The sequence below is a fragment of the Miniopterus schreibersii genome, assembly GCF_964146895.1.
Source record: "Miniopterus schreibersii genome assembly, chromosome: 2".
Classification (NCBI taxonomy): Eukaryota; Metazoa; Chordata; class Mammalia; order Chiroptera; family Miniopteridae; genus Miniopterus; species Miniopterus schreibersii.
The window spans coordinates 28,284,891-28,299,127 of NC_138102.1; positions in this window are offsets into that span (position 1 = coordinate 28,284,891).

Below are 14,237 nucleotides of genomic sequence, written 5' to 3' on the forward strand. Positions count from 1 at the left end.
TTTCTGACAACGACCAGGTAGCTTGATAATTTCACATAAAATGCTTCCTCTTTTATAAGGGGGAAAAAAGTAGTTTCTATAGAAGCAGCCAAAGAACAGGACTTTCACTCCTCCTGCATTGAATGCCTATATTTTAGAATCATTGGGAATTGTATTAGCTGTTGCACAAATAATGAATACTTTTCTTTAATGGCTTAGTTTCTAAAGGTAAAGCTGGGCCCGGCTGGGCGTGGCTCAGCAGTTGAATGTCGACCTCGGATCCAGGCGATCGGGGTTCAATTCCCAGTCAGGGCACATGCCCGGGTTGCGATCTCAATCCCCAGCCAGGGGCGTGCAGGAAGCGGCCGATCAATGACTCTTTCATCACTGATGTTTCTATCTCTCTCTCTCCCTCTTTCCTCTCTCTGAAATCAATAAAGATATATTAAATAAATAAATAAATAAATAAATAAATAAATAAATAAATAAATAAATAAATGTAAAGCTGGAATTAGAAATGTTAAAATAAAAATTTCCCAAGCATTGAAGGAATCATACATGGAGGGGGCATGCTTGTCATTTGAAGTTGTATCTCTTTGCCTTATTTCCAGATAAGACAGCTGTTGATGTGTTAGAGTTGGGTGCATTGTGCCCTATCATGCAATAATCCAGAGCATTCCTACAACCACACCAGATGGGAGGAAGTCTGGTCCATTGTGAAGATTCCAAGCATGGCTTTGGGGATTGTCCTAACTTCGGATCAAAGTGTGTGGAATTAAGGAAACTGGCTTTCATCACTGCCTAACATTCCACCATCATAGTCACTGTTGGCCTTTTCATTTTACAGATAAGAAACCCACGGCTTCTTGGAAACTCCCCAGTTAGTATCTGAGCATGTTCTTTAAATTCCATCTCTTTTCATCTCCAAGTCCATCTCCAGGTACACAAGATAGAGGGTGTGGCACCTAGAAACAAAGTAAGGCCCCTTTACCTCTTCTTGCCCCTCCATGCCTCATAAGCTTCCTCTCCTCCAGGACTGATAAACTCAGTTATTTTATGGCAAGGTTCTTACATCTTGCCTGGCCAGTGTTGCTCAGTGGTGAGCGTCAGTCCATGAACCAGGAAATTACAGTTTGATTTCTGGTTGAGGCACATGCCCAGGTTGTGGGCTCAATCCCCAGTGGGGGGCATACAGGAGGCAGCTGATCAATGACTCATCATTTATGTTTCTATCTCTCTCTCTCCCTTTCCCTTCCTCTCTCTGAAATCAATAAAAAAAACCACACAACAACAACAACAAGGTATTTACATCTTTATGGAGCTATGGAAAGAACATTCTCCCAGAATCCAGTTATTAATTAAATGATCTTCCAGAAATCAGCCTCAGTTTCTCTATCTGTGCACATCAAGAATAACATTTACCTGCATAGAATTATGATGACATGCAGGTAATTTCACTATCTGAGTTGTTTAAATTCATATTTCAAAATGCATTTGCTTATGAAGTAAACCCTGTTTACTGAGTGTCTAGTATGAGCCGGGAGTGATAGCCAAGGTGTTAGACTGAACAGAACAGATTCTGTTTCTTCTCTCATGAAGCTCACAATTAAATAGAACAAGCACAGGCCAGACTTAAATAGATACAAAAACAAGCATGTTGTGAATGGAGTGCACTGAGGAAGATTTACACAAGTGTCCAGTTTGACTGTCAGTATCAGACTAGTCCTTGTTGAGAAAGTTACCTGTAAGCTGAGATCAAAGGGTGGTTTGGATTAATCCAAGCAAAGGGAGGGAGAAGACACATTCCAGAGAGATGGGAACAGCATGAATCGCAGCAAAGTGAGCAGAGGCTGTGGGTGTAGTATGTATCCCAAAGGGCCACATGGAGGATCTGGGTTTTATTTTAAAAGCAAAGGGAAGCCACGTAATGATCTTGTTATAGCGTAACTTGTCTCTCCTACTGGATTGTAAACTCTGTGAGTCTAGACACCAAAATGAACATGTTGTTGCCTCTCTTAGGAGCACCAGATACCAGGATTTGTTAACCAATTATTTGTTAACTGGAATGTCCTAAGTTACAGAGATAGCAAAAGTACTTCACTGGGTGTTTTTCTCAAACTTGAAGGGCCCTTGAACTGCATGAAGAATTGAATGTTAACTTTGTTCCATCAAACTAAGTATGTTTTAAAATATATGTACCCTTTCCCTGCGTGTGTATTTGTGTAATGGCGAATGCCTCCCCATATTACATTTCCTTCCTTTTGAAGTGTTTCTGATTTGTTTTCTCTAATTCCCTTGGGGTTTTTCAGGATATGACAATGATGCTGGTGACTGTTTCATGTAGCTCTTGGCTGCCGTTTCACAGAAGGGAAAACAAATGGAGAGACCTCAGGGTAATTGTCTCTGTGTTCTGGACAGGGATCAGCAGCCATTCCATAAACTCCGGCTGCTGGTCTAGCAGACACCGGACCCTGCGCTGGATGCTTCATTTCATTGCTTAGAATGTGAATGAACAGCAGAGATGTCCTCTCCCCAGTAGTCCTGTTACCCGTTGGTCCCCACTTCTGCTCCTTTTAATTCCTGGCTTTACACACCAGAGACTGATCACTTGGCATCTCCTTCCATAAAACGTTTTGTAAAAACCAAAAAGCTCAGATTCTCATTATGCTTTATAAGCCGTTTCTCAAGGTGTTTTCTGATGAATACATCCTTTTGTAAACTCATTATAACAATTAGGCATAAAAATGAATTTGATACAAAATTCTTTCAACTTTCTCAGTTGAATCTGTGTTTCTCTGTGTTGAGTAAGAAATGCTGAGGGGTTTGGTTTCATTTTCATTTAAGGCCTTTGTGAGAAAGGCCTTATTGTAAGAATATTTTCAGTGTTATGTGGAGAAGGGGAGAAATTCTGGTGGGGCAATAGAGTGGTACAGGAGAAAACTGAACTTTTAAATTACTAGAAATTTGGTTGTTACCTGAAGCCTTTTGTGTTAGAGAAAATGTATTGGAAGATACTCAGTTCATAAGTATGAATCAAAGTACAGCGAGGACACAGCAGGACACAAAACCCAACCACTTCCTAATGGAGGCCCCCGCTGCGTGTGGACGCTGGGACCGATGTGAGGGAATTAAGGCCACTTTGGCTGCTCTCACTTGTCAGGTTCTGCAGCTTGCAGTGACCAGGAGCAGGAAGGACTCGGGTTTCCCCCCCAGCTATGTTACCACCAGTGATAAACAGCAGGAAAGCAACTCTCAGGCCAAATTCCACCACATATCCAAACTTTTATTATCAAGTAGGTGCAGAAGTAATGATACAACCTTTTCTGTACATTTAGTGAAGTCCCTGCTTTGTTTTCTGTGGTTTTTGTTTTTCTTCTTTGTTTTTCTTCTAGGCAGTCCAATGAGTATTTTTCATGAAAGGAAAAGCTGAAGAGTATTCTGACCACAGGATCAGCTAACCTGCTGACCTTTAAGCATTTCTGTTCCCATACCCCCTAAAGATACTTGGAAAACTATGTATGTGCTTCCTCACACATTTAAGTTGACAATGAGAATTGTATTCCAGTTTAACAGTTGCATGGATGAGCTCTCCACTATAATGTGTACCGTGGTATATTCGTACTAAGCATAGTTTTGTTAACATCTTGGAGTTGAAGATTTTTCCCATTGCAATCATGTAAAATGGTTATCAGATAATCTAATAGAAATGAGCCAATCTTCACAGTCAAGCCAATTCGCTAAAGCAGACTTGCTTTCTGAGAGAGACAAAAAATCTGACTTGGTCTTTTACTTGTACTAAACATGCCCCTATGACATCCATGTCAATTCTGAGTTCCATCCAAATGTGGGTTGGTAGATAGGTACATAGGTTCTGGACTGCAAACATGTTTGTCACCTACAGAAGTAAGGTGCTGCCCCTTAGCATATTTTTCCTAACCTTTCTTTGCTTGTTGTCAGAGGACTCTGATTGTCACCTTATTACTTTGTTCAGTGCCTAGAGTCTCACCTCAGACCCCGCACAGTCAGGATGGGTGTGCATGACTCTTTGGTAAAGTGAGAGATGAGATGGGCAAACGTGAATCGGGGATTGTAAAGGGGTGTGTGTGCTATTTCAGGCTAAAGGAAAAAGAATCTATGCAAAGTAAGGATCTGAAAAACAATTCCATTATAATCATTTCTCCCCACATACTACATACAAATATCGTACAACGAGGGTCCATGCCCCAGTTAGAAGACTGCTCCCCAATGAAGGCTCTGTTTAGATAATAATAAGGCTCCTTCATAAATTACAAGATATGACCAATGCACTGAAGAGGAGAAAGCCTAGAAAAATAATAAAGTGTGAATTTGATTTTCCATGTTATTTTGATATGTAACTTTTGCCATTTGAGTGAAAATGTCCCTAAGTACTTGGACATTAATGTTGGCCTCTGGCCCCACCTGATAGTCCCTCCTACTTGCCTCTGTGGGTGACCCATCTACTGGCTTCTCTCTGAGACAATCCTTCCCCATGTGTATTTAATCCCATTCTCTCTTTTTTACTCAGAAACGTCTCTCCAGTTTTCCACCATCTTCATTATCAATTTCTTCCTCTCCTCGGCATGAATCCCATCACCATCTTAAGATGCTATTCAATCTCCCACCTTAAAAAAACCCCACAAATGTAAACCAACCCTCTGCTGACTCCATTTCCTATCCAGCTCCCACCACAGTTATTTGAATTATTTGCTGCTCTTTGCAGGAAAACTCTTCAGAAGAGCTGCCTCTACTCAGAGTCCAAATTCTCTTCTCCCATTCTCTCTCAAACACACACAAATCATCCTTTCTTGTCCACTTTTACATGAAACTGTCTTTTCCTAGGCCCCCAATGACCTCCCCAAGTCTCAGTGCTCAGGTTGCTTAACCCATAAATAGTATTTAACATATTTGGCTCTTCCCTCTGCTTTGATAATTCCAGGATATAGCACCTTCTCATCTCCCTTTCTGTGTCACTAGATGTCCCTTTCCAGTCTCCTTGGGTGGTCATTTCTCTTCTCCTAGACTCCTTAGTGTTTGAGTGTCCGAGGACAGATGTGTTGACCCTTCTCATCGAGGTCGCCACTCATTCTCCTGGTAATTCTCACCCAGCCTCAAGCTTTAAGTATGGTCAACATGCTCAAGACTCTCACATGTGTAAGTCTGGCTCAGACCTCTTCCCCAAGCCCCAACCTTGCTCAACCAGCTGACTTTGTCAACATTTCCACTTGCCTGTCTGGTAGCACTTCAAAGTCAACACATCCAACAATGACTTCTGGCCTGTCCCTCGTAAGTGGCCCCCTGCAGCCTTCCCCATCTTAAAATTGTGACAGCAACATTTTTTTCTATTGTTCAGGCCTCAATACTATCTGTCAGAAAATGCTTTTTGTTCTGCCCTCTGAATACTTTATATACCAAATATCCAAGCACTCCCCCCCCCCCGTTGCTCCCTGTTTCAAGTCCTCATAAACTCTTGCCTAAACCATGGTCTGCCTCAGTTTGTTCTGTTCTTATTCTCAACACAGTAGCTAAACTGACCTCTTTAAAACATCAGACAGATTAAGTCCTTCAATTGCTCAAAATTGGCAGAGGCTTGCCATTTCAATCAGAATAAAAGCCAAAATTCTTATAATGGACACAAGACTGTACTAATCTGACCTCACCTTCAATAACATTCTCCTTCCTGCTCACTCTGCTCCATCTATACTGGCTCCCTCCCTGTTCTGAAAACACACCAGGAATTGTGCACTGCCTGGCTCCTCTGCCTAGGATTCCTTTCCCCAGATGTCCTTCAAGTCTTTGCCCAAGTCTTACCTTCTCAATGAGACCTGTCCAGATAACCTTGTTTAAAATTATGTCTTGCTGTCATTACTTCTGGTCCCTTTCATTCTGCTCTATAATCATTACCAGTCCAAAGTCCATGTGTCTGATGCTTCAAAATACTAACACTCAAAACATTAGGATTTGGAGTAACGAAAGGTTTATTGATTGAGAAGGCACCAACTGAGAAGATGGGGGATCCCAATCCTTAAATCCAGTTTAAGAAAACACAGGGTCAGACTTCTTTTAGATCAAAGGGAGGGAGTTTGGGAGGGGATGTTTTCCTAAAAACTCAAGCCCCAAGCAGAATTCTTCTCATAATCAGCATGTCTAAAGCAGGAGCTATTCTCCTGAAGGCCATGGGAACAACACAGGCTTAAACAAGATGAAGTCACAGACCAAGCATTTCACTCTGTTACATATTTTCTTCTGTTGTATTACTTAACACTATATAACAAGATCTATCAATTTAATTATCTGTTATGCTTAGTATTTATTGCCTACCTTCCTTCGGATAGAATGTCAACTCTATGAGGGCAGGGAGCTCCATCTATTTTGTTCAGTGGTATTTATCTCAAGAACCTAGAATAGTGCCTGTCATGTGGTAGATAAAATAAACCAATCATTAGCATATTTGAATGAACACTGAAGGTAGGGAATAAAATAAGAAAAGGTAAATGCTTAAATTGGAAACAGAGGACTTCTGCATACATTAAATGAAGAAAGGCAACAGTGATGGACTATTGAGAGAAGCTACTCTTCAACAGGAGTGGATAACAAAGGTCTTGGAAAGAGTTTCTGGAGTTCAGCAATATCAAGTTTAGGAGAGAAACTGAGGAGTTAAGAGCTGAGACTCGAAGACAAGTAGCCCCCTTAGAGAGTTTAAGTGAAAAGCCAAACTGGAGACACGCACAGGCTCTCAAAAGACTAGAACACATCCTGGAAACCAAAACATCTGGAAATCAATACATCTTGGCTATCAGTTTCTGGGAGGGCCGAATTTGCCCTCTACCTCATTCTGCCAATTAGCAAAATGGGAATGGCCTTGGTTTCTTATAGTTTCTAGAGGACATCAAGTTTAAAAGATATTGACAGAGACCTCTGGGTGTTCCCCAGGTAAAGAGCTCTATGAACACAGGTTTGTTATGATGACTCAGCAAGTCCATGGGAAGCACAGCTGGCCATACCTGCATTGCAGGCCTGGTTTCGGTTTGACCTATCAGAAAGCGTGGCTGTCAGCAAAACACTCTCCATTGCCCTGCATTTGCTGATTTGCATCTTATAATATTCACTGTCCCCTTTTACAATGAGACTGCCTGGTGATTAAAAAGGTTAATATGGAAAAATGACTGATGTGGTGAATGCCTGGCTTTCATTCAGAATGTGCTTAAGCTTTTATTCAAGAAGAATCTGGAGGGTGGAACTAAAAATATTTTTCTTCCTATAAGGAAAATGAGGGTAGATTTTCCCCCTAGCTTCTTAGTATCGATGCCTCAGGAATATTGTAAGTTACATAAAATGCTAGCCTATTGAGAATAATTGCATATTTGCAAATACTGAAATACTGTAACTTTTCAATTTTTTAAGGTTTTGTTACCATCTGATTGCCAATAGGCATCTACTGAATTTCTATTCTTTACCCTGCAATTGGAAGGTGAAAATGCCAGTAGAAAATTCTCTTCAGAACTAGAATTTAAATATTATTAGAGAGACATGGAAGTTTTCCTCAGTATTTGCCTCTTACATTAATCCAACAATTTGTGCGAGTTGTTTTCTCAATGCCCTGGGCACTTGGGCACTTAAGGAAGTGCAAGTCATTGTTTCTGCCTTGGGGGATTTTAATGCGGTTGCTGAAATAACCCAGAGGAGAAATTAGGGAACAGAGAGAGCACAGGCTACTGAGCAAATCAAAGAAGGCTCGGTGGATGGAGAGAGTCATTGAATAACATCTGGAAAGCATCCACCCAAGCCTGTCCCTTCGCATGCCAAGAAAACAAAGCAGAGAGAAGCTAAGGGGTTCACCCAAAATGAAGGCAGAGTAAATACTCAGCATGGATCAGTAGAACAATTTTTACTGTTTTTTAAAAAATGATATTAGAAACTATAGATTGAGAAGAGTATTGAAAGGGATAGGAAAAGAGAATGGGAAAGGTAATCATCAGCAAACAGTCCGAGCTAAGGTACAGAAGGCCAAGTGGGGAGCTGAGGCACCATTCTGCCCTCTGGTCAGAAGGGGCTGGGGGAGGGTCTGACAGAGCCGAGGAGTTTAGATCTGATGTTGTAGGTACGGCATCGCTTCACCTTTCAGCAAGGAGAGAGAGGACACAGCCCACCCCTCCTCCATTCTTTCTGCCAGTCACCTCCTTGTCCCTTTGAATTTTCCCTTCACACTGTTAACTCGTACCCTGTCCTTGGTCATTTCACTGCTGTCACCTGAGTCTGAGTTCTCTTCAGCTCCTAGCTATCCCCTTGCTCTTTCTCTAGCTGAATGTAACCAACCATCCTTGTGCATGTGCTGGCCAATGTTGATGGAGTTAGTTGGTTATATCTTCTGCTTTTTCTGGGGACTTTTTTTAATCACTGACTTTCCCTCACTGACTGTCTGACTATTCCTCCTTTTTGATGTCCAGAGTTCTCACCTTGGTCAAATTACCAAACACAGTTTCAATGATGACATTCTCCAGCTCAAAAAACAAAAACAAACTCGAAAGAGTAATAATGTCAGGGATCTCAGCCTCCTTTGCTAGCCCTTCAAGAGCCCCTGCAACTTAGTCTCAAATTCCTCTCTCATCTTACACCATGTTATCTAATTGGCTACATGATTTTTACTCAGTGCAGGGTGAATGAACGAGTCTTTGCTGATGATTTTAGGCTACCTCCTATTTGTCTTTTTTCTCCAACCATTTTGCCTCTTCTTTTCTCACCTATTTCTGTTGAAATTCTACCACCCTTTAGGCCACAACACAAGCACCAACCTCCTCTATACAATCTCTCCCAATCCCTAACCTTCTTCTGAACCATTGTCAATAATACTTGTACCTACATTGCTTTTAAGTCACTCCCCACAATCTTCCTGTTTTGGGATCATTTCTGTGCCTGTATATGAGTCAGGCCAAAGTATGAAAACTTAGGTACAGACTGTAGGCCAAAAATTGAGAAGTTTTTGAAAGTCTGACTAATGAAATAAATGAAACAATGGCCATTTGTATGCTCCCTGGCATAATTCCCGGTACATAATGAGATTTCTGCTGGGATAGGATCCTAAGAGAGGAATTTGGGAGTCATTCTGTCCAGTTGTATTGCCATGTGTTTAGGTGTATATTTATTGAGGAGTAGATTTCAGTAATATTGAAATGGGTTATAATTTTTTTTCTGGACACTGACTTACAAAATGGAAGCTTTTATTTTTAATGTATTTAAGATAGAGACAAAAGACTTTTAACTGATTTTTAAAAAGCTTAAAAAAAAACTGTGTCAAGAGTTCAAACTACATTATGGAGAAAAAACATTAAAAAAACTCATGGTAAGCAAGTGAGGGCCCCCAAGTTGTGGGGCCGCTATTTAAAAGCAGGTTTCAGCAGTTGGCTTTGCTCTTACCACTTGATAGCAAATACCCCTAGTCAAAAAACATACTGAAAAAAAGCCAAATGTTCAGGCTCTGGAAATCACCTTTTCCATGAAGAAATAAAATGAAAGCTTAAGGGTGAATTTATTCGTCGTCTCAGGAACTAGAAATCCAGCTTCAAATATACACAGTAGTTTCAAGCTCTACTGAGCCAGAGCTATCCTATTAATTATGGATGACATTATGTTTTAAACAAATACAAATTGTTTTGCCATCACCTTTAGAACCTCCTGAAGCAAATGTTTGATTCCCAGTGAGAATGATTTTGCACAGCTCAGGTCTTGAATTATTAGCAAAGCTGCAGCGACATTATGCCATCTGAAAATATAATCTTGTTTTGTTGATACCTAACTTCTGTTTCACTGTGTTCTGTTATTTAGTGGGAAGGAGCAGAGGAGAGGAAGAACACGGTTCTCTCTCCAGTTACTGAGATGACTCAGTAGGTAGGATGATGAAGGAAAACGGCATCGCTAAGCTAAGCATTGTATACATTCTGACATTTTGCCCTATTCTGGGCTCATGAAAGACCTCACTGATGGGTGAAAGCTTTTCCATTCAGCCCAAATACAAATTAATAATTTGTTAATGCTACTGCTATGACTTGTCATCATAGTTACACTGACTGTGTTGGTGGGAAAAAAAGAGTTTGTTAAGACATCAGCCTCCAGTTAGCCAGTAGCAATTGATGCAAGAGGCTAAACTGGTGTCTCAGGTATAGCTTTTCAAAGTCAATAATTCTCTTTTCTGGGTTACTATGGACTTGAATGGCTTGGTCTGGTCTATTCTATTCTGGTCTGAAGGTTTAAAGTGTTTTGAAATCCTTTGCAGACCTTCCTTGCTGGACTGGTATGTGGTGTGGGGATGGTGAGAGTCTGATGTCTGCACTTTCTACAACCCAGTGTCTGTTTTCCCATGTGCTAATTGCCCAGCTTTCTTCTGTAGCACAAACCTTCAGGAGGCACCCCAGGGGAAGGAAGGCGCTTTCTCTGTGGGAATGTGTTATTCCAGCCCTCGTTCACATAAGAAGTCACAGATCTGAAGCTAGTCTATGAACACAGGATGGAGCCTAGGGTGGGGTCATCTGAAGTGCCTTCTTGGTGTCACACCTTGTCACTCACTTTTCAGGTCTTCTTCACTTGGCTCATAAGTCTGTCTTGACCGTCTCTAGACTAAGAACATGGTTTAATGAAAAGCGATACTGGATCTAGAATCAGAAATCCTAGCTCCAAACCCAATGTTTTAAGTCTATTGAGAGCTTACTTACTATGTTTTAGATATAGAACTTTAGTTCTTACATTCATTATCTCACTTAACTTCACAACATCCCTAAAACACATTTGCTGATTAGCAACACTTACCGCTATGGAAATGGAAGATGAGAGGCTAGGCAGAATGTCTCATGAAGAAGACATAGAAGCTATGATAAGAATCCAGTGCTAGCCATCTTTGGAGATACTGCTCTCAATCAAAATACTAAATTATCCCTGCCAACTTTGGGGCCTTGGACAAATTAAACAATATTTCAGACCCACGATCTTCCCATTTGAGTTTCAATTTTCTACTATGAAAAAGTGAGCATGATAATAACTTCAGGGCATCATCATATTGGTCAGAAGAGATGTGAAAGTTCTTTATGAGCATTAATGGCCTGTAAGAAGATTACTTGTTATCTTAATAAAAGAGGGAGGAAGATACCATTTGAAAGTGGGGAACTGGTTAGAAATAACAAAGTGAAGATTTTGCTGCACCCATCCTGAGAGTGTCCCTACTTCTGACACACAAGTAGCAACAAGAGCTGATGTTTTTGCTTCGCCCCTGGGCCCTGTGCATATAGGATCATCTGGCAGAGCAGCAATGGTAGTAGCCCAGCCCTGTATTTTGGTCCTATTTCATAAAAATGAATGGCAGTGGTTTAAAATACCTTATTAAAAAATACAATCTCTCAAATTTTACATACACTAAAAAGTGATCTCCAACCATATGTCACTAAGTCTAAAAATAGATAAATGGAAAACACATACCTGGGAAAATGCTAAGAAGGAGGCAGGATGTCAGAAAAGGAGGAAGAAAGAAAGGAAGGAAAAAAATGTATAGGCATAAATATAATTCAGTCAAGGTATAATTCAAGATACTCATTAAGAAAGAAAACATAAACTTAAAAAATGCAAATATAACATGAAAATAAAATGTCACAGATGTTCCAAATATCAGGAACACTGGCGTCTTTCCTCTAGTCCTGCCAGGTGGAGTAGGGCTCAGTTCATAGCAATCAATTTGCTGTTCTGATTGTCTCAAATTATGGTCATCACAGCTTGGGATATTTCTGAGCCATATCTATCAATTTTCACACAGAAAAGATGGTTTTAGGGGGAGATGAGTAAAGATACTTTAAAAGAGTACAATGAAGTCAAAAGGCTTCTTTATGCTTATTTTAGCCACAGGATTTAGAAATGTTTTAGGGTCTCAAGTGAAGACCCATGCCAGTTGATTTGAGAGGCACCATACCTTTTCCTAAGGGGTCTTTCAGGGAAACTTTGATCACTGTAGATGTGTTCAGCTAACTGGTAGCCAATGTAACAACATTGAAATCACATGGATGCAGAATGGAAAATATATGTCTGAAAGTTTATTGGTCCTTCCTGCCTTAGTGTCCTGACAAACTCTATTGGGATGATTTTACCATCTCCTGGACCCTAAATCATTATGAACTGTGTCCACCTTTCAAGACAGCAGAACTGTCTCCAACTGGAGGAGGCTTTATTTGAACCATCTCCCCCGGGATTGAGTGGTAATAGGTGCTGAGTCAGTTTTATATTATGAAAAGTGTGCTTGAATCAAATTGAGATGACTCACACTGGGAGAACAGAGGTGACACTGTGCTAAAGGGGAACATGACAGTGACTCAGTAGTAAAAGGTGAAAAAGTAGTCATGCTATAGATGGGATCGGTTTGTCACCCACATTCCAGCTCATGGTGTTCCACTTGGGTACACTCACACACACAGCTCCAAAAGGATGCCTCCTACCTTTTTGATAGGGAGCAAAGCTCTGGATGGGCAAGGCACCGTGTTGTTTCTCCTACATGAAGAGTTCATCTTATAGAACAGACAGCAAACAACCAGGCAGAGCAATTAAATTAAGGCAGATAGATTTCATTCCACTGGGTCATAAACCTGGTATGCAATATGGCAGTAGAAGAAAAAGCAGCCAAGATACTGGGGCATTTGGTATCTGGCACTAGTACCTGTGTGTCTCTGGTCTCAGTATTAATATGTGTCCATAGAGGTGTAATAGATGGACTGGCTTTCATCTCCTGTTCTACTGTCATTATAGATGCAGAGCAAGGGGTCTACTCCAGTCCTTTTGCAAGTAAGGTAGGAAATTATGCTAATGTAATCAAGTGTTGGTTTCATACCATTTAAGGATTTCTGGCCTGGAGATAGGAAATGGGAGTGTATTTACAGAGTGCTCAGGAAGGAGACACATAAATGTCCCTCCAGCCATGCACAGAGATGTGGGCCAACACTCTTCACCCAAGAGAGATGACTCTAAAGGGATCCAGAAAGCTCTGTCTTTTCATGCCCCACTTAAAGCTCTTCCATGGCTTCTGATTACTTTAAAATTAGTGAGGTGAACAAGAAAGGTTTCACAATATCAACCCCAGGACCAGCTTGATGAACTAAAATGATTCTAAGCCTCTGTACTCTGCTGAGAGTCCAGGTGACTCTGAGGCACAGCCATGGGCTATAAAGCTCCTCCTCTGGCCATGCAGTCACAGTTGCTGGTTTTCAACAGTCCTTCTTACCTCAGGGTCTCAGCAAACTTTATTCCCTCCTCCTTGGGATGATTTCATCATCTCTATGCCCCTCAATTGTTGTGAACTATATTAACCTTTCAAAACAGCAGAACTATCTCCGACTTGGGGAAGCCTTCTTTGATATGTCTCCCTTGGACTGAGTGGTAATAAGTGCTCTATCAGTTGTAATAAAATAGTTACATACAAGCATGTGTGGTTATGTGTTTACCTCTCCCACAAGGCTGAAATCGCCATGAAGGCGATACTGATTTTATTCCCAGCTGAATTCCCAATAGCCTAGGCCTGTGAGTAACAGGCATGCAAATGTATGTCAAATAAATGAATGCATGCATCACTGCACTTTGAAGACTTTCTAACCTTCTGTTATGGGTTGAACTATGTCTCCCCAAAAGATATGTTGAAATTCTAAGCCCCAGTACCTGTAGATGTGACCTTATTTGAAATAAGGTTTTTGCAGATGTAATCAAGTTGAGATGAGGTCATTAGGATGGGCCCTTATCCAATGATTGGTGTCCTTATAGGAAGAGGACATACCATGTGAAGATGGACCCACAGGGAGAAGATCATGTGAAGGTGAAGGAGATTGGAGAGGTGCAGCTGTAATCTAAAAACTGCTGAAAATCAACAGCTACCATCAGAAGCAGGAAGAGGCAAAGAGGGATTCTAGCCAGAGTCTCCAAGCAGCCCTGCTGCTATCTTGATTTGGGACTTCTGGCCTCTAGAAATGTGAGAAAATAAATTTCATTGTTTTAAACCACCCTGTTTGTGGTACTTAAATACAGGAGCCTTAAGAAACGTTCCAATGTACTTGCCAATGGGTACAAGGAAAGCCTTTTGACTTGGAGTTTTAGGAAGTGTTTCTCTGAATCAGAGAAATGGATCAGCGCAGACATGACCCTAATTTTCTCATAATGTTTGAACATGCTTACAGAGACACTTCGTCTGTACAGAAGAGCAAGAGGTCAGCATGCAAATGTTTCAA